The sequence below is a fragment of the Polistes canadensis genome, unplaced genomic scaffold (genome assembly GCF_001313835.1).
Source record: "Polistes canadensis isolate GaletaPanama2010 unplaced genomic scaffold, ASM131383v1 scaffold_0, whole genome shotgun sequence".
NCBI classification, from domain to species: Eukaryota; Metazoa; Arthropoda; class Insecta; order Hymenoptera; family Vespidae; genus Polistes; species Polistes canadensis.
Genome location: NW_014569547.1, coordinates 691,356 through 711,041, shown reverse-complemented (window position 1 = coordinate 711,041; position 19,686 = coordinate 691,356). Strand labels below are relative to the sequence as shown.

The 19,686-nt window shown below is 34.9% G+C and overlaps 1 protein-coding gene across 2 annotated transcripts in view; it reads right to left on the bottom strand.

Moving 5' to 3' along the window:
• Positions 1 to 18,920, bottom strand: part of LOC106790448 (discoidin domain-containing receptor 2) — a 149,575-nt gene extending 130,655 nt beyond the window's left edge. For both annotated transcript variants that reach the window (XM_014755381.1, XM_014755631.1), the window contains exon 1: positions 18,003 to 18,920. The gene's annotated coding sequence lies outside the window, so the exon portion shown is untranslated. The remainder of the gene's footprint in view (positions 1 to 18,002) is intronic.
• Positions 18,921 to 19,686: the final 766 nt, after the last annotated feature.

The following is a 19,686-nucleotide window of genomic DNA, read 5'->3' as shown; positions in this document are numbered from 1 at the left end:
TTCCTCCTATTTTTTTTTTTTTTTTTTTATATGGAATATAGTATCGAATTTCAGGTTATTCCAGACGAATCCTGGTAACTGTGGAACGTTGAAACTAAAAACGATTAGATCGTAAAAGAACCTACTGTTTTTTGGTGCGTGACATCTATCCAGTATACTATTACGTATACTAGTTCAAATTGGACATTAATATAATTATATGACTATGAATTATCTGTATATGCAAGACATCTATCATCAAATTATGTATATATATATATGTATTTGAAATTGCATCGTCAGAACGATCAATCCTTATTATAATCAGGACTAACGTCCGTCCGGGTGGTTCATTATAAAATTTGTCGATCGGGAATCGAATCGGATCGGATCGATCGACAAAACCAGCCAGCCCCAAGATAATGGAATTTTCTTCCATAGAATGATTTGCATATTTATGCCAGTCGAAGGTTCTTCCAATCAAATTCTTAATAACGATAGTAGACGATTCGATTCTGGCCTGCTTCCGTATCTGTCCTGCGGTTAACCACCTCGCCTTTCCGTCAAAAGTTTCAGCAGAGCCCAGGCATACAAGTTCACCGCGATTATTCATAGTTGGAGGCACATAATCGATAATACGTCAACTCGACGGGTGGCGAATGGTGGTTAGCGCGAGGTCTCCCAACGACGTCGAGATTTCACGTCGAAACGTTCCGAAAATCGATAATAGCCGACATACAGGCGCAACTGTATAAAGGAAAAGACAAGAGAAAGAGAGAGAGAGAGAAATTCGACGTTTGAATTATTCCGACTGAAGTTGTGATCGACACCCATTTCCCTCATTCGAATATAACCATAGTTTATATTAGTAACGTTTATTCGCATCTTTTTCGAATCACCCAAATCATATTTATATATCGTTCAAATCATTTGACCTATCGCTATAGAAAATTTTTATAAGTTTTATAAATTTTGTGTTTAATATTATGGAAATGTGTGTATGAAAAAATTGTTCTAATCCTTTTACCAAAGGATAAATATCTAAAATACACTTTAGTCCTGCCAATTAGCACGTTTTAATCGTAATTACGAAATCGTCCTAATTACCAAAATCCCTCGGCGACTATCCATTTACGCTTCGAAAAATTCGTCGAACCATTAACGCTCGAGGTTTCTAATTTATTTGACCAAGTCGATAATTTGGATCATGGCTAATACACGACAGACCGCTAACCAAAGGTACTTACTACATTTTAACGTACTAGTTAAATTTCGGTAACGTTACATAAAGTGCCTCTGCTCAAAGTATTTGTATAAATGTTTTCACATCTGTGTTTTTACTATCTTTGATTTTATTAAAACCACTTGGATCCTCCCGATGTTCGTCGAACAAAATTTACGAATAAAAAAGATATGGGGTGGAACTCACAAAAGGAACTAGAAAAAACATGCTTTTTCGATTCTTCTTCTGTTCTATTTTTTCGAATCCGTTCGAAACGTTGACAAGCGTTCAAACATTGACAAAGCACTTCATTGCCAATAGGTATACTTTCTCAATTTAGATCAATGTTCAATTTTTCGAGATGTTTTCGTATATCTTTCGCATACAATACTATATCAAAATGAAATTAATTTCTATTTTTTAATTTAACACAATATATATACATATTGAAATATTGTAAAAGTATTGTTCCAATATTTAATCAAAAATCGCGTGATTTTATAATACCACGTTAAAAGAAATTTCAGTATTTCAGTGTATCCATTGCACAAAAATCACTAACAGCTAGAAGAATTGGACCCTTGCTTGCGTAGTTCTTTTAGATCGAATATGACACGTTGTAAATCTTACGATATCAAAGAAAAGAAGACACTCGAAAGGGGCTGAACGTTCTTGAAGCGAGGTAAAAAGGGGAAAGGGGGTGCACTTCACTGACTTTACACGTTCCCACTAAAAATAGCAAAGTCGCGGAATCGGAAGATTCACCTTGAGCGAAGGAAGCTAAAACGCAGAATAAGAAAGTCAAAAGAAAAGGAAAGAAAAGAAAAGAAGGAAAATGAGTGAGAAAAAGATAGATAGGAAGTACAAAAGAGCTCATGTATATATATATATATGTGTGTATGTAGTATCTCGTTGATTTACTTCTTCCTCCCTTCGTTAGATTTAAAGTCACTTTATTTTTCTTCCTTCATATCGCCCACGAAATGGAACGTTTATGACATGAAGCCGTTCTTAAGCTTTTGCGATAAAGAGAGCCGAGGATATCACGGGTTTCAGACTGCAAAGCGTTCTCGATTATCAAAGAGTGAGTAAGAGAGATAGATGTATGTAGGAAAGGTAAAGAGGGGAGTAAAAGAGGAAGAGGAAGAGGAGGAGGAGGAGGAGTTATGGATGGAACTGAAACATCCCCCTTCTTTCTTCTTTTTTTCTCTTTTTTTTTTTTTTTTTGATATATATATATTTTTTATCTTCATGCTCGTGTTTCGTAGTTTCAAAGAGGCATATGGCACGTGTAAAAAAAAAAAAGAAAACTACCATTGGACATTGTATAAGCTTGAGTTCGATCTTTGAAAAAAGTATTTTATCAGTTATCGGATTATTTTTAATAATGATTTGTAGTATTTTATATGGTTACTTATAAAGTATCGAATTATTATATATTTTTATCCATTGTAACGATGCAAATGATAATAAATAAAATTTAATTTTTTACTTATACGAATAAAACTTACGATGATAATTAAATATGTTTGAAAAATTAGATATGTGAGTATCGTAAAATAGTGGTGGTATTGGTTGACGGCAGGGGTGGAGGTAGTATTGAATCTAGAAATTGTTTTCATACGATGCAGTAATGCGACTGCGCTGATCAACTCGAATGTAACCTACAATTAAATACTACTTAGTAACCCTCGAGATTCTCAATTCAACCTCTTCTCTCTCTCTCTCTCTCTCTCTCTCTCTCTCTCTCTCTCTCTCAGTGTCTCTCTTTCACGTTGTGTTGAGTCCCATCTGTTTCTGCCAGCAACATAGGATCTACTTTAGTCTAGCCATCAATCTAAAATACCTAGGAACTAGTGCACTCACAAGAGGACATTACACTGGGATACCCACGGATTTTAACGAGCCCATACCCCCTGCCCCCAGCCCCCCACCCCCCATGCAACCCAGCAAAAGAAAATGTATCAATCGTTTGAAAATGTATTGAAGTATCACGAGTTTAATATATATGAGGTTTTATATTGATTTTCAAACAACAGAAAATATATTTATAATTTACTTATTGAATAAAATGTAGTGATACGATATATAACAAATTTCATATTATTATGATTATTATTATAATAAATTAATGGCAAGAAAATAAAAACGTTGTTATTTAATAAAAAAATTGACAAAGAGAATAATAATAAATAATTGTTGCAAGTGGAAAAACAGATAATATTATCATCCATTTCTCTGTATCGATTTTCTCTTTCTTCTCTATTTTATTTCTTTTAACTTGAGTGACGCGAACGAGAAGGACCAATGAAAAAGAAAGAGAGAAAACGTTCCTCCATCTTTTGCCGTGGTAAAATCTAGAGGATTACTAAAGTCGTGCTACGAAATAAGCTGCCTACGTCGTCTGTTAAAGACGAAATCGAGGAATAAGAAAGCTTTGCTGTTACTACGCGAGAGAAACGTTAAGCCGATACGATGGACGTGGTATTAAGTTCGCACGAATATCCTGGTTAAAAACCACGCAAGGGAGATACAGAAAGACAGGAAAGGAGAAAACGAAGAGAAGGAAAATAGAATAGAGAAAGAGAAAGAGAGAGAGAGAGAAAGGAAGAAAATAAAAAGAAATAGGAAAAAATAAGAAAGAATTCTGTTTCGAGAAAATGCTTACCGATTTTCTCTCTCTTTCTCTCTTTCTATTTCTTTTTCCATCTTTCTATATCTTTATTTTTGTCTTTCTATTTCACTCTTTCGTATAAGAGAGAAAATCTTTCTCCTCTCATCCGAAAATTCTCGAAACTTTCGACGAGTAAAACTTTTCGAATCACGACCGAGTGCATTCGGAAATGGTTATACCGTGAAATTAGTCAAAAGGGATGAGGAAAAGGTGGTTGGTATACTTTAGTCTTGGCAGAAACATGAAGATACCTTCACTTACTACCTATCATTAGTACCAACTCATGAACTCATTACAATTAACTATTGTTAATTGGTATTAAGTACTCTTCATATCCTAATACCTATACACTATAACTACTTGAACGTTATGAGACCAGAACCGAGTTTCGAAAAACACTTATCGTGATTCCTACGAGAAACATCATACTCTCTCTCTCTCTTTCTCTCTTACACACTTTTCATCTGATTTCGATAGAATTTTTATCCAATAAAATGAATCGATTGAACTGAACTAGTTAAAAAATGCAAAGAGAGCGAAAAAAAAAAAAATAAATGAAAAATACAAAAGATTAATTTACACGATTATTAATAATTTAAAATAATCATAGGCTACTTCATTGTTGTTTTAATTACGTTACCAATTCGTTAAATAATGATTAAAAAAAAGTGAATTTTTACCTGTTATAATTATTAACTGAGAAGTTTACACTGTAATGGCACGTATTAAACTGAACGTTTTGACAATAAACGATATGTTTATACACTTTGAGATGAAATAATCATAAAAACGAACGATCGTTGATAATTGAAAATAATCTCGAGTTCGATTTTTCGTCGATGTAAACAAAACTAAAACGGGACATATTTCGTCCCCATTTTTATGCTCGAATATTATAATAATTATCAATGCTATTTTTACGAAAAATTCCTCGAGTATTTGAATATAAAAAATAAGAAACATTCGAACGAATTTAACGTTCAAAAGACAGTTATACGAAGATACGAAAAAAAGCTAGAGCTATTACTGTAGGAAAAATTCATTAAATATGTTAAAAAAAAAAAAAAAAAAACAAAAAGAAAAAACAAGTAGATAAAATAATCTACAATTTTTAACAATTTAACGAAAAAATACGCAGGAAGGGAGAGGGGAGGGAAAGGAAACAGTATACGATGATAAATTTATATCTTCTTTTTTTCTTTTTTTTTAAATCTCTAAATTAATAATTTTGCCTATACGTTTAAAACAGCTACGTACGTATGCATGCACGCGAATACCTATAGAAAAGATTTTTTCTTTTTTCTTTCATTTTCATTTTTAATACTCCAAGCGAGGTTCCCTTTTTAAACCGGCAGCAATGCTCGGCCTCCCCGGTATTTTCATTAATTCTCCTCCGTCATTCTGGCAAATCTTTAGCAATAATAACCCACCTCGACAAATTTCCAATCCAATCGCGAGTAATATAAGTGGTCGATTTTATATTAACTATAATAGCCGAATAAACGTGACCATTATCGATTTGGTTTTTTTTTTCTATTTTTTTTTTCTTTCTGCAGTCGAGCTGGCAATTGGTTCGAATCGAAGCTTTGTTGAGATATCATAGAAAAAGAAACACACACACACACAACTTCGTTAGCACGTTCAAATTATTATCGGCTATTGAGGATATGTTAAATGATGAGAGAGAGAGAGAGGTGAGAGAAGGGGGGAGTTGTAAAGAGAGAGAGAAACTTCTATGGCGTTCTCGTTGATGGTTCGGTCAATGCTCTGAGTTAATATGCCGAAATCGTCCCAGGTATACAGTCATTTAATTTGGCTAACCGCGAATCAATATCTTGCTTAATAGCCAGACATTCTATCTATCTATCTATCTATCTATCTATCTATCTCACCACCACGGAAAAAAAAGTTGAATAAAGACTAACGCGGATCGCTTAATCCTGGACTAAAAAAAAAAGGAAAGGAAGAAATAAAAAAGAAAAATGGAAAACAACATTCGCGTGGAAAAATTTGCTGGAAATTTTATTGACTCCCTCCTCCTCCACCCCTCACCCCTACCCGGCCATTTCCACTATTTATACTCTGTATCCTGGAACGTCCTCTTTAAGGCTGTTGCATTAAAATTTGCATATCTTTCGATAACGTTTCGAGTATCGAAAAACAATTTCGAATTACAGTAAAGTAAGGGTTCTTTTATATATAGTTTGTGTGTATGTGTGTGTGTGTGTGTGTGTGTGTTAAAGATTAGTACTTCGATCGAATGAACGAAATTTAACTTTGACGTTTCGACGTTTCACTTTATTCTCTATTTCCTTTAGTTTCTTTTTTTATTTTCCGTTCTCGAAAATATATTCCGAGAAAGTTTATTATTTTATCTTTTCAACGCGACGGGCTCAATCGAACGCTTCGATTTTTTTTCTCCCCAGATCCCAGCCCCCTCCCACAAATTTGTCGATTTTTATTTGTTAAAGAAAAAAATAATATTATACTTCGAGGGGAGAAAATTGGGAAAATTAAAAAAGTTTACTTTTGTTTTCGTTTAAAAGTGAGGCGCGCTCGTTCGTTTAGGTAATACGTTAAAACGTTTGTTTCCCTTTGAATTTTTCGTTTTTTTTTTTTACTTTCGTTTGTTTTTTATTTGCCGCCTTCTTTGACGCCTTCTTAAATAGTAACGTAGTTAGGAAGGTATGAAATAAACGTTTACAGTGAATATGTCTGTAACAATTTGGTACACGGATGAACCATAGTATAGTAATAGTTCGCTTAGGCAATAACAAATTCGATTTTATCCTAGAACGAGTTTACGAAAATTTCATTTCGCGTTCTATTCCGGGCAAGCAAATACGCGTGGAATTTTCTCATCGGCGTAAATTTACTTTGTTGACCCACGACCTCGCTTTACTGTCCGCAAAAAGGTAGAAAGAGATAAAAACATACCGGAAAAAGAGATATAGAAAGATGGAGATAAAGAAAAACTAAGAGAGAGAGAGAGAAAAAGAGAGAATACGATAACTCAAGTGAATGCAAGTAGCTTGAAACTTTCAACGTTCTTTGCTTCAAGATCTTTACAGACGTAGAGAGAGAGAGAGAGTATGCGATATAAAAGGGTTCAAAACAGGTAAATCCCTTCTATTTCAATGCTTTTAACATTTTTCCAAGTGAACTTCTTTTAGGAATTTCAATTATCGATTCTTAATTCTTTCGAATAGTTTGCCCCAGAATATGTTAGAGAAATTCAATCGAAATTTAATGTTTAACGCTGTTCGTTTGTAACCAAACTCGCTCGCTGGGTTGGTTGGTATCTATTTCACCGTATCTATCGTGAATTTTACATAATCGTCAAACTTGTTAAGGGGGAAAAAAAAAAGAAATAAATGATATATCCTCCTCGATCGATGGATAAAAAAAAAAAAGAAAAAAAATAGAAGAGAAGAAAAAAGTTCTTAAGAAATCCTGCCAACGGGTAGGAGGAGATATTGCCGACACGTGAAAGTAGTAGTGAAAAAAAAAAAAAGTAACTGGAGGAGGATTATATTGAATCGAAAGTTAGGAGTAAACGAAAAGGATGAGAAGCGTACACTGCTTCGATCGAGAGCAAGAGAGAAAAATAGAGAGAGAGAGAGAGAGAGAGAGAGTGAGAGAGAGAGTGAGTGAAAAAGAAAGACAGACCTTCGATTTTTCTACTATCGAGAAACTCTGAAAGGCTGGCCCAAAGAAAAGAGGCAATCGGCCCTGTTAGTATTAACACATACACACGTATACATACACAAACACTTATCTTTTTGTTACTAACACTTTACCTATCCTAGTATAACGATTTGTTTGCAGAAACGGAACATTCTGTTTAATTTAATGACGAGTACGTGATCTTACTTACTGAAGAACAAAGACTTACTTCGTGATTTTCATGAAAGAATGCTCTCCCGAACAAAATTTTACCTTTCCCCACTTGTAGTTTTCTACTTTGTACTTTATTACCATTTTCTTTCTCTTTATTCTATTCATCAAATTGTTAGCATTTAATCGTCTACGTTCTAACGAAAATAACTACTCCATACTTTTCTCAATGATAATAAATTGTATTAATATTATTACACAATTGTTTAAAATTTCATAAACAACGTCAATGGTAATTTACGTAATTAATAAAATCCATATACGATTTTTCTCATTAAAAAACTTAAAAAAAAAATAAATCTAACGAGCAATTATTAAAAGATTAACGTACAAATTTTAGTTGATAACTCTTTTAGTTCAATATATAAACGATATATATATATATATATATTATTATACGTATACGTAACTCTTTTATAAAGAAAGAAAGAAAAAAAAAAATCACAAAAGAGATAAAAGAAAAACGAATAGAGAAAGGGGGTAGGTTTTTCACGCGCGATAGCAGTTATCAGCCGTTTTAAAATATTTGCCCGTCTCTCTCTCTCTCTCTCTCTTTCTCTCTCTCTCTTTCTCTCTCTCTCTTTCCTAGTCATGAACTAGCTTAGAAAAAACTCGTTGCAGTAGCGCGTCGCAAGGGCGAGAAAATGGTTACCCTATAGACTCTTTCTTTCCCTTTGTCGTACGCAAAAGCAGCATGCTCCAGTTTCAACTCGCTGATACGGCATGTCCGTCGTGTAGAATAAAACGTATCCCATAGAGGTACTTTTGCACTAGCGAGACTCACATGTACACATATTCCGGAATTATATACCTTCCTCCTACTCCTCCTACTCCTCCTCTTTCTCTTTCCTTCCCTTTCCTCCTCACTCACTCTCTCTCACTCTCTCTCACTCTCTTTATTCGAGCAGTCACACATTTTTTACTCCCCAGTTACGGGTTCCTACCAAATTGGGCGCGACCAGCCGTTTATATCGTGTTTAATATTGGTCCGTACGGTGACATTAAAGCCGATAAAGTCCAAAACGAAGCATGGCATTCGCGTAATTTTTCGTTTCGCGTAACCAAATGAATTTAAAACGAGTAGAAAGAGGGAAAACAAGCTTTCCGACCTAATAATATTCTTTTGCATCTACGCAACACCGGGGGGAATCGATTTCTCTTTTCCCCTCTCTCTCTCTCTCTCTCTCTCTCTCTCTCTTTCATTCATTCTTTTTATCTTACTGTATATTTCTAGAAATTTTTTCTTCTTAAACTTCTTTCTTCAATGTTGTACTACGCAGAATACGAATCTCTTATTTTCCTTGTCAATAAATTCCAAATGTTTTTATTTTCTACTATCTGGTTGCGTTTTCTATAAGAAAAATAGAAACCCATCAAATTTATTATACGAACATATATATATATTGTGAATTAAGTTTTTAAAGAGGGATCAATTAAATATCACTTGTCGTTTAAGTATTCTCATTTGTATATCAATTCCCCCCCATGATGATAATAAATTTTTATATGATATAGATTTTTCTGTCTATATTTTTTGTCTTCTTTTCTTAGACGAGTCTCATTCGTTATCTTCAATGTATATAACGGAATAAAAAATCACTTGATCTTTTCCCCCAGCCCCCCCCCACCCTTCTCCCCGTTATATTCTCTTATTGTTAAGAATAATTTATGTTGTAAGAGGATACTTAAATAACGTCGCTCAGAAAGGAAAGTATAAAGGACGCTTCTGAAAGAAATCAACGTGCCTCGTTATACGGGCGAGTCAAGTGGTAATCAAAATAAATAACTGCTTGTCAAAAGTTTTCCGAACAATATCGGAATATTAAAAGTTCTTATTTGATTTTTTTTTTTCCTTAAACCACCCCTCTCCTCCCTCCTGTCCGCTCGCCCGTCCGCCACGTTCCTGTTACATCAAATCTACTTACAATCGTTTCAACTGAATTTTAAATCAAAGAGTTGTTTGTTATTACGATGTTTATATCGTATCGAAAGAAAGAAAGAAAAAAGAAACAAAAAAAAATTGAGTCATCCGTTATGACTGCCGTTAAATAAATTTGATAATGAGAAGTTACGATAAAGAACGAACAATAAGAAAAATAATTTTTAAGAAAAATAAAACAAAAGATTGAACTTGAGTATTACGTATCGTTGGCGAAAAAAACTATCCCAACTTTTGTACCAGACTTTATCGGTCTAATCAAATTCACATCAGACTTGATTGTGCCTATAAAAATTGTTGAGAGAAAGAGAGACGTTGATTCAACATTATATTATTCCTACTGACAAATTGTCTTCATCTTTAAAAGTTTGATATCACTTTAGAAGATAAAGAAAGATAGTTTATCGTACAACAATGTTTGTCAAACTGCTTCTAATTTTCTAAATTGTAAGAATTCAAGATATCCAAAAAGTGAAGTAATTATTAATCAAGACGAATCAGACGTACAACTATAAATATATCAGAGATAAACTCAGGCCTCTATTAAGACCAAATCATCAAGTTAACAATTTATCTATAATCTCTCATGTATAATTTTCATTCGTCGTTAATCTCATGAGAGATAGTTCCTTGGAGAGTCTGGACTTTCTCTATCTCTATCTCGCTCTCTCTCTCTCTCTCTCTTAAAACTAACAGATACGAGAAGAGGAGAAGCGTTTGTCCATGACCGCAGCAATTTCAAAATTCCCCTGCGGTACGGTCAAGCAAGCACTCATCCGACAGTTATGAAGCATCCCTTATTTCTGAAAGCAGCCATCTTTCCCACGGGATTACGCGCAGCGTCGATGATAGTCGAAAGACGGGCGACGTGCCAGAGCATTCACGAGGAAATTCCATCGGCAAACTATCCCATCGAAGTTGCATATCCGGAATCTTAGGGTGTTCTCTATCCAACGCTGTTAGACGAAGGTGGTTTCTCTAAAGCTACCGGTCTTTGTCTCTTCCTACTCTACCAACATAGACTCGAACTAGACGAAAGCGTTCACTCGCTTGCTGAAACCTACTCTCTTTCTCTCTCTTCCCACCCCCTCTCTTTATTCCCCTCTTTATTCCCCTCTTTATTCCCCCCCTACCCACCTTTAGTGTCTTCAGTACCGAACGCGTTGCCACATTGCTGCAGGCATAGTGCCGTTTATGCACGAATACCTAAAAGGGAACCAAAGTATCTTTGGCTTCCTTATTCCCTTCTCCAAAGAAACTTTCTTCTCATCCCACACCTGCTATCACCACCTTGCTCAGACGCATACGGATTTTCAATAATGTTAGGCAGATATCTTCAATGAGACCCTTATCCTCTTCCTCCTACAACGAACGTGTCCTGAAAACGTTCGTCGTGTTTCCGATAAGTTACGTATCGTACTCTGTTTATCACATCCTTTCTCTTTTTTCTTTCTTGTTTTTTTTTTTTTTTTACAACTGTGGATATTAATTAGTCCTCTTTTAGTTATAAAAGGGATTTCTACTTCAAAGAGTGGAGGATATTATTAGATCAATTATTTCTTTGTCGGAAAATTTGTGAGTTAACGGTTCGAACTTGTTAAAGGAATTTTCTTCAAAAGATTTTCGCGTATTGATAATTATCAAAGGAATGGATATTTCAAAACGTGCATGAGATTGAAACAAGTTACCTATTACATTGAAGAACCATTCCGAAATTTTGAAAGTCTCTCTGTTTTCTTTCAGATCGCATTTTCTTGCCGTTGTACATCTTATGATTACAGGAAAAAAAAAATATATATATATATATATATATATATATATAAGAAAAAAAAAAATAAAGATTCCTCTTATCACAGCAACTCGAGTTCGTGCTGTTGATCTCGCAAAGGTTTAACTTTCTAAGAAAATTAAATTTCGTAGCGAGTCAATCTCAAAAGTTAAATTGACAGTAAGTCTTCCTCTCTCACTCTCTCTCTATCTCTTTCTCTTTAAGCTCAGCATGGCACTAGCTCTTACATGGATAAAAGTGGATTTTCAACCGTATAAAGTACATTTTGAGTTTCAGTTATGGATGAAAGGTTTGCCAGATACGTGGAGGAAACATAAGTATCTTGTAAGATCGAGTTCGGTGAAAGGGATTAACAGATTCATGATTAAAATCGAAATATCATTCATGCTGAAATTTATCTCTATTTCGGCGGATACATATGCAATATTTCAATTTCACAAATTAGTTTGCAAATAGGATTATTTCAAGCTAAAATAGACCTCGAATGTGCATCCTTCAATTGTTACTTAATCCTTTATGATTTCTGACTGCTACGTCGAAATGTTTGATGTTTTGTTTGATATTTAGAACTTACTTCATCTTGACCTGGTTTGAATAAACCATTTCATTTCCATCGATTTTATATACCCAGTTGATATAATTTAACACCCTATCAAGTCAATCCGATTCAATGTTAAGTCTTCTAATTACTTTTACGTTAACACTTAATCCAACTGCACGCATCAGAGTGCATTTTTCGCACGTAACGTGAACTTAAAAGACAAAGACCGTTTGGAAATAATTTCAATGTACCAATTTATTAAAAAAACGTATGCAAAAAAGTATTCAATGAATTACGAAAAAACTACTACGAAAAAATAACACAGAAAAGAGGTAAAGGTAAAAATGGAAGATTTGTTCGTTCGGTTGATTAGGTGTTAATATTATTGTACGTACTAACAAATTAACGCAATTACCGATGACTTGAAATGCTTCCTTCACATAAAATCGAATCTAATTCATCCGAAAATGTCTAACGCGACAAACGTTATAAGAAAATTTGCATTTTAATTAGTATCAGCAAAGAGAGCACGTACTCCTTTATAGTAATATCATGCAGAAGATAAGGACACATGGTACACAAACGCTTTTGAAGAATTCATTTGAAGGAACGAGTTCTTGTCACTTAAACAGAAATATATATATATTTATAATATATAGTATATGTATCTAACACACGTCTAACACGAATCGAAATCCTTAAAAACGTATGAAACTCTTGAGAAAGCATTCTCTATCTCTTTCTCAGTGTATTCTTTTCTACTCCTCAAAGGTACCATTACCACTTCCATGCCTATCTCCGACAGACGATGCGAACACGAGAGTACAGTAGTCACGCTGCAAGTATCACAGCCTTTGAGAACACTTTCTCGACTCCACCGTGGCTTGCTATTTCGGTCAAGCACCACCATTATACTTCAAAACATTTTCATGCACACCTTTTCATCCACTCGAAACAGCGCTAGCCGAGACGAGCTTTCGCTTCGGTTACCAACCCCCACATTGTGTTCTTTTTTGTCCGATTGTGAGGTTCGTGATAGGAATGACTGCGTATTACGAACAAATGGAAATTTTAAATGTTCTTTTTCTTTTTATTTCTTTCATACTTTTCATTTTTTTTTTTGTTCCTATCTCTCCATTGAAAAGTACACTGGTTTTCGCATTATACCGTATAGGATAGCTCGTAAACGGGCTACCACCTACAATACGCCGGTGTGTATGCATTAACGATACAACAAGTAAAGAAAGTGTAGATATTCGTTTCGTTTCTCTGTAGAGAAACCTTTTATGAATCATGCTAACTCCCCGGGCAAGTTTTCCACCGCATTAACACGAATTCATTAAATTATAATATACATATGCATATATATCTGTTTTAGACATTGTTTGACGTTACCATTAAATCTCTGATTTTTCAGACGCACAGTTGAAACGATTATTTCCATGCAAAAACAGAGAGAAATGAGAAAGGGTGAAAGGGGGAGAAGAAGAGAGAGAGAGAAAAAGAGAGAGAGAGAGAGAGAGAGAGAGAGAGAGAAAGAGGTAAATTCATCGATGGTAACAATTTTCCGAATACATGCCGCGGGTGTTTCACCGAATACGATTATAAATCATATTTATAATTTATTCCACGCCTGATTCGTATACAAGGCTAGCTCTCTAATGAAAGAGCATTGCACCGTACATGATCGTTAATTAGAAGGCATTTTACAGGTAATCATTTCGTAATTAAGCGTATAATTAGCACGCACGTGCGCCAACGTCGACGTTCCCCGAATCCAACGAAGTATAGTTTTATAAAACACAGGCAGATATGTACGAGTATTACATATATATATCTATATATACATATATATACATCGAAGGTAGGATACCTAGCTGAAAGACATTAATACGAGACTCGTGTGCAAACGCGCGGTAAATAATTTCGCGTTGTCATTCGAAATATGCACGGACCGAAGTGAAGCTAGTTCGTTGGGACTTCAGGGAAGAGGAACAGAAGGGAAGAAAAGGGAAGGGAAGGGAAGGGCAGGACAGGGTAGGGTAGGGCTGGGGGACTAAAGGGGGTCGGGGTATGAGAACGAGTGGAAGGAATTCGTAACTTCGTGCATTTCAGCTGGCAACAGTGAGTCCGGCCACGATTAATTTCAGCAAATACGATGAGTTTTGGATTTTATGCTAGTGTATCGTCAAACGTAAAGCCCGGTTCTCTCGCGATTGGAGAAACTCGTTTATACGATCCCTACCGAACAATAATTCACGAGTAAGGTCTCTCTTGGTAAAACATATTTTTTCCTCGATCTGTGAAACATAGGAGGGAGGGTTGAGTAGGGGGACAGGTGCCGTTAGATAGGAACAATTCTTTATTTTAACGGCCTGTTTCCTGTACATTCACCAAATACGTATCTACGTACGTATACACATATATTATTTGAGAAACTTAAATCATACCTTCCTAAGCAATTTTCAATTTATCGTGAGATAAATGTAAAACAAATATGAACAAGAGTATTTCGCATTTTTTAATGAAAAAATATTTGAATATTTTATCTCGGTTGTGACTATTTGGAAAGTATTAACGTTTGGATTCGCGTTATTTCGTCAGTTTTACGATATGATAGGTAAGTATTGAAGAGACACACGCGAAAAGGGAAGTTCAATTGTGGTGAGAGTTGGTACGATAGTTTAACATCTTATGTAGAATTTTTCAATCTCTTTGCTAGCTCGGCCAAGTGAGGATAAGAGAGAAAGAGAAAGAAGGAAATAAAGAGGGAGAAAAAGAGAAAGAGAAAGAGAGTATAGTTCACGATAGCGGAAAATGAATGCCTTGGCGCATAAGTGTATTCTCGTGTAGTAAAGACGTGGGTATAAGTCACTCGGTCTCACGCGACTCTATGCTGAGACCTTACACGTCTTTTTCTTTCTTTATTTTTCCCTCTCTTTCTCTCTTTCTTTATAAAAGACCTACCTCGACCTCACCTATCTCGAATCTTTCAATTTCTCATACTTTTTTGCACCGTGCAGAAATCGAAACGTCGTACGAGACCACTTCGACCTTTGTCATTCTTGTAGAACAGTGTGTTGCACTTATGATCGTTACGGTTAATACTTAATACTTACATGCCAAATTATTTCGTATTAACGAATAATTCGTATTTGTGTCAAAATTTATTTTGATTTAATAATAAAATACGTATGTGAATATATTACGAGAAACTTAGTGTTGAACACGATTTATGTTAAATATTTTGCAACATTATTTACAAAAATTATTTCTATCTGAGATAACTTTATATTATGTTGGTTGTGAATGTGTTTATTTAAAAATTATTATCAATCTTCCGTTAGTATTTGATTTGAAAGATTATTAATATTTGAATAAGTCGACATTTTATCATCGATAAAACGATACATTTATTACCAGAGAAAGATATTATGGAAAAAAAAAATAATATAAAATTTGTGTAATATTTAATTTCAGATGACATAAGCGGATATCATCAATTTCATTATATATTATTATACATTTGCAAAAAAATAAAAGTGAGCTCATTGGGTAAAGGTAAATGGGTAGAAGGTAACGATAAATGCGGACATTGCACATGAAAATTCACGAACCGACAAAATTAAATTGCAACGAACGTATCCAATGTAAAATGTCAAAATTCGATTCAACAGCGATATGATCTCTCATTGATTATTTTTCAACTACAGTTATACATTATATTATACTGAAAACCAACGAACAACGTTACCGTCGATTGATTCTGTCAATTTGCTCGAAATCGAATCAAAAAATTGCGAACGTACTGTCTATATACTTCAACAAAAAAAAAAGAAAAAAGAAAAAATAATAAAAAGGAATGAAAGAGAAAAATTTCCGAAATCGAACAAATAGATTCGTCAAACATTTTTCTTTCTCATTTATTTTCTAGACGGTAGAAACATTATAAGAACAAAAATATCGTTCCTTTGACCACCGAAGTAAATGCTTGACCACCATACCTAATTGCCAGATCACGTGTAACGTAGGTCACACGGGTGTATAGGTAGAACTTTAAGGTCATTCTTAAGAACGATGGTGTAGTTACAACCCTATGAAGCATTACGAACCACCCCTCAGTACCAATTCAAGCATGACTCTTAACCTCAACCCCTCTCCGCCCCCCGCCCACTTCGTTTCCATGGTAACAATACTAAAATATAAGAAAACAATATGTCGTACTTTATATTATTTTCTTCTCTAGACGATCCACGTTTTAACGTTTTCACTGCCGCAAGGGATATAAATCATCGTACCTAGATACAATGTTTAAACGTCAAAAACACGAATCGAGATTACCGACGATCGATTTAACTCGAGCCATAGGGAATCCGATAAAAGAATTCTTTCCGAGTTCTCCACTTCTTTATCCTTTCAACTAAACGACAGCCGTTTTTAATCTTCTTTTGCTTTTTAAAGCGTCCGTCCTTAATGAAGAACATTAACCAATTAGCGACAGGATTTACTCTTCCTTCTTTTATTCTTTCTTTTTTCTATTTACGTTCTTTTTTTACATTTCCTTTTTTTATTTATTTATCATAATATTACGGATATACGTTTCCTTTCGCGAACTGGACTATATAAAAAAAAAAAAAGAAAAGAAAAAAAAGTTCACGAATCGTTTTATACATTTTTCTAAAGATTTATTACACGTTTCTTTTTTTTTTCTTTCTTGAATATTACATTTTGTAAAATATTTCCTTCTTACCATACGATTCGCCAGATTCTTAAAAAGCGCGTTCTCTCTTAACTTCAACGTTCTAAGCGTAAGAAAAAAAACGCGTCACATTAAGAGGAGTGAGGGTGAAAAAAAAAAAACATATGCGAATATTCGAAAAGTTGAAGGACGAGTAAACGTTGGGAAGAAGAACACCGAACGATGCATTTATTCATTCGGTATACAGGACAACATCACACTTCATCCTCCTATCCCTCAACCCGTGGCCCGTTCTTTAGATCGAAAACTTTTCGTATATTTTACGACAATGGAGTACGAAAAGACGGTGAATATTTATAGGTCACCTTCCACTCACCGATGAAGCCTTCTGTAATCTTTAACATCTCTCCCACTTCGCTTCATACATAAAATTATCGAGTCTCCGTTTTTTCTTTCTTTCTTTCTTTTTCTTTTTCTTTTTCTTTTTTTTCTTTTTTTTCAAAGTGAATAAAAGTATTATAGAAGAAACTTCGTGTAACGTTGGTAAGAGAAAGAAATTTCTCGAGGAAAAATGATGAAAAAAAAACGGGACAAATCTTTACGAATAAAAATGTACAATATATATTCGTATAAATGATTCTCTAAGTTTCTGAGATATTGATCAATTGATATCAAGAAAAATGATTAACGAGTATTTTTTCGATCGTGTTGAAATGATATCGAAAAAAAAGAAACAGGAAATTTGCGGACGATCACGTATGTGTCAGGTTTCTGTCAAGAACGTCTTCAGAACGTAAGAGTTTTGGATGATACTTTACTTCAGAACGATATCGTAAACACTTGTTCTTACCACGATGATACGTCGAGTATCATCAATTTCAGGAAAGGGGTTGTTTAGGTGTAGATAAGCGCTATGGATTCACTATCTTGTCATCAAATAAGATTAAACATCATCCGTCACACGTATCGTCAAACAGATAGGATATACATTGCTAGGTAAAAAAAAAAAAAGAAGAAAAAAAACTTATTACGGAGTAGGAAAAATGTTTGTCAAGAGTAACGGGTTGAAAAGAGTTGCAAATAGCACGATATATATAGAGAGAGAGAGAGAGGGGGATGAAAGAACGAAAGAGAAAAAGAGGAAGAGAGAAAGAAAGAAAGATAGCAGCGCGGGACGACCATCCCTTATGAAGGTTAGGTCGTGTCACCGGTAGATTACGCCGAGGGCAATCCATCTCTTTCTAGGTAAGTTTCGTACTCACCAGATAATCCAAAGTTATTTGTGAAAGAGAACGGGTCGGTCCAGTTGTGGCTGACTATTTCTTCAAGAGTATCAGAAATGATGACAAGAAGTTTCCAACGAGGTTGTCACTGATTACTATATCCTCCTTTCTCTTCCGGAAATTTTGTTTTTCTTTCTCAATAGATTAAATAAATATACACATGCATATATATATATATATACACGTAAAAAATAGAGATGTATTATTCGGAGTAAAAAAAAAATAAAATAATAATAATAAAAAAAAAAAAGAACCCAGAACACGTTCCCCCGCGTGAAGTATACACCGATATCACTATAAAGAAACGATCGTCGTCACTTGAACATCCCTCTCACACTATTGTCATTATTATTCTTCCATCCGAAGATAAAGATAAAATTTATAAATATATATATTTATATAAAAATAAAAAAAAAAGAGAAGAGGGAGGGGGAAAAACAAACGTAACAATCCGAACGAAGTCCACGGACACAGGAGAACGATACTTTTTCTTTCTTCTTACGCTCTTGAAATAAAGATAGAGAGATAGAGATAGATAGATAGATAGAGAAAGAGATAGAGAATTTCAATTTCAATCAAGCAAAGTTCTGACGACGAGGACTTATTGGTTTATTCACCGGGGCGTGTTTAACGGGGAAGAGTCGTCGGTAAACAACGCATGTTCCATAGTGTTGTGCGGTATCGTGCGGGTTGTTGCTGTGGATCCAGAGAAAGATGGATAAAGGAAGAGTGAGTGAGAGAAACAGAGAAAGAGATAGATAGATAGAAAGAGAGATAGCTATATTGCAGTATATAGTATAGAACGATACGAGTACACGCGGCGATGACACGAAAAGGGGTAAAACACTGTTTGCGAGGGTAAGTAGGGTGACGCGCACGACCCTGACCGATGCGCGGTTCGAGTGCGACTGAGCGAGCAGAGCCGAGCAGACTCGGCCGAAAGCCACAAACGGCGTCGGCTGCCGCCGATCCCTCCCTCCCACCCCCCCTTTCTACCCTTTCTCCTTCCCTCTCATCCTCATCCACCTCATCCACCTCATCCACCTCCTACTTTCTACCTTCCAAGTCTCCATCTCTCTTCTTATTCTTACCCCCCAAATCCCAGCCCCCCTCGCCCCTCTACACACAACTACGTCTATCTCTAAGGACTCTCTACCTGACCACAAATTCCCTCTGTTCTTATTTGCATTCCTTTCTTTTGTTGTTGTTGTTGTTCTCTGTTTTTGTTTTGCTTATTTTTTTTTCTCCCCACCCTCTTTATCTTACCCCCACCCCCACCTTTCTTCCTTCTTTGACTTTAACTCTCTTCCCCCGTCCCACCCCTTTTCTCACGTGCACGACACTTTTTGTCGTCGATGTTTTGTAGTTTCTTTCTATTTCTTTCTTCTATTATATACTTTTCTATTATACTTTATTCGTGTTACACTTTACTTTTTGTCTTCTGTTATACTTTTTATATCTTTTTTTTCTATTATACTTTCTACTTTTGTTGTTGTTGAATTGTAACGCGTATATCCATTTGTTTCGTAATATTATTGATTTGTTATTTTATTATTTTTCATCTCATCGAGATATTATTATTATTATTATTATTATTAATCATAGGCGTTGTATAATTGCATAAGTTTTTGGAATATCTTCGAATTCTCGTAAAATTCGTTCG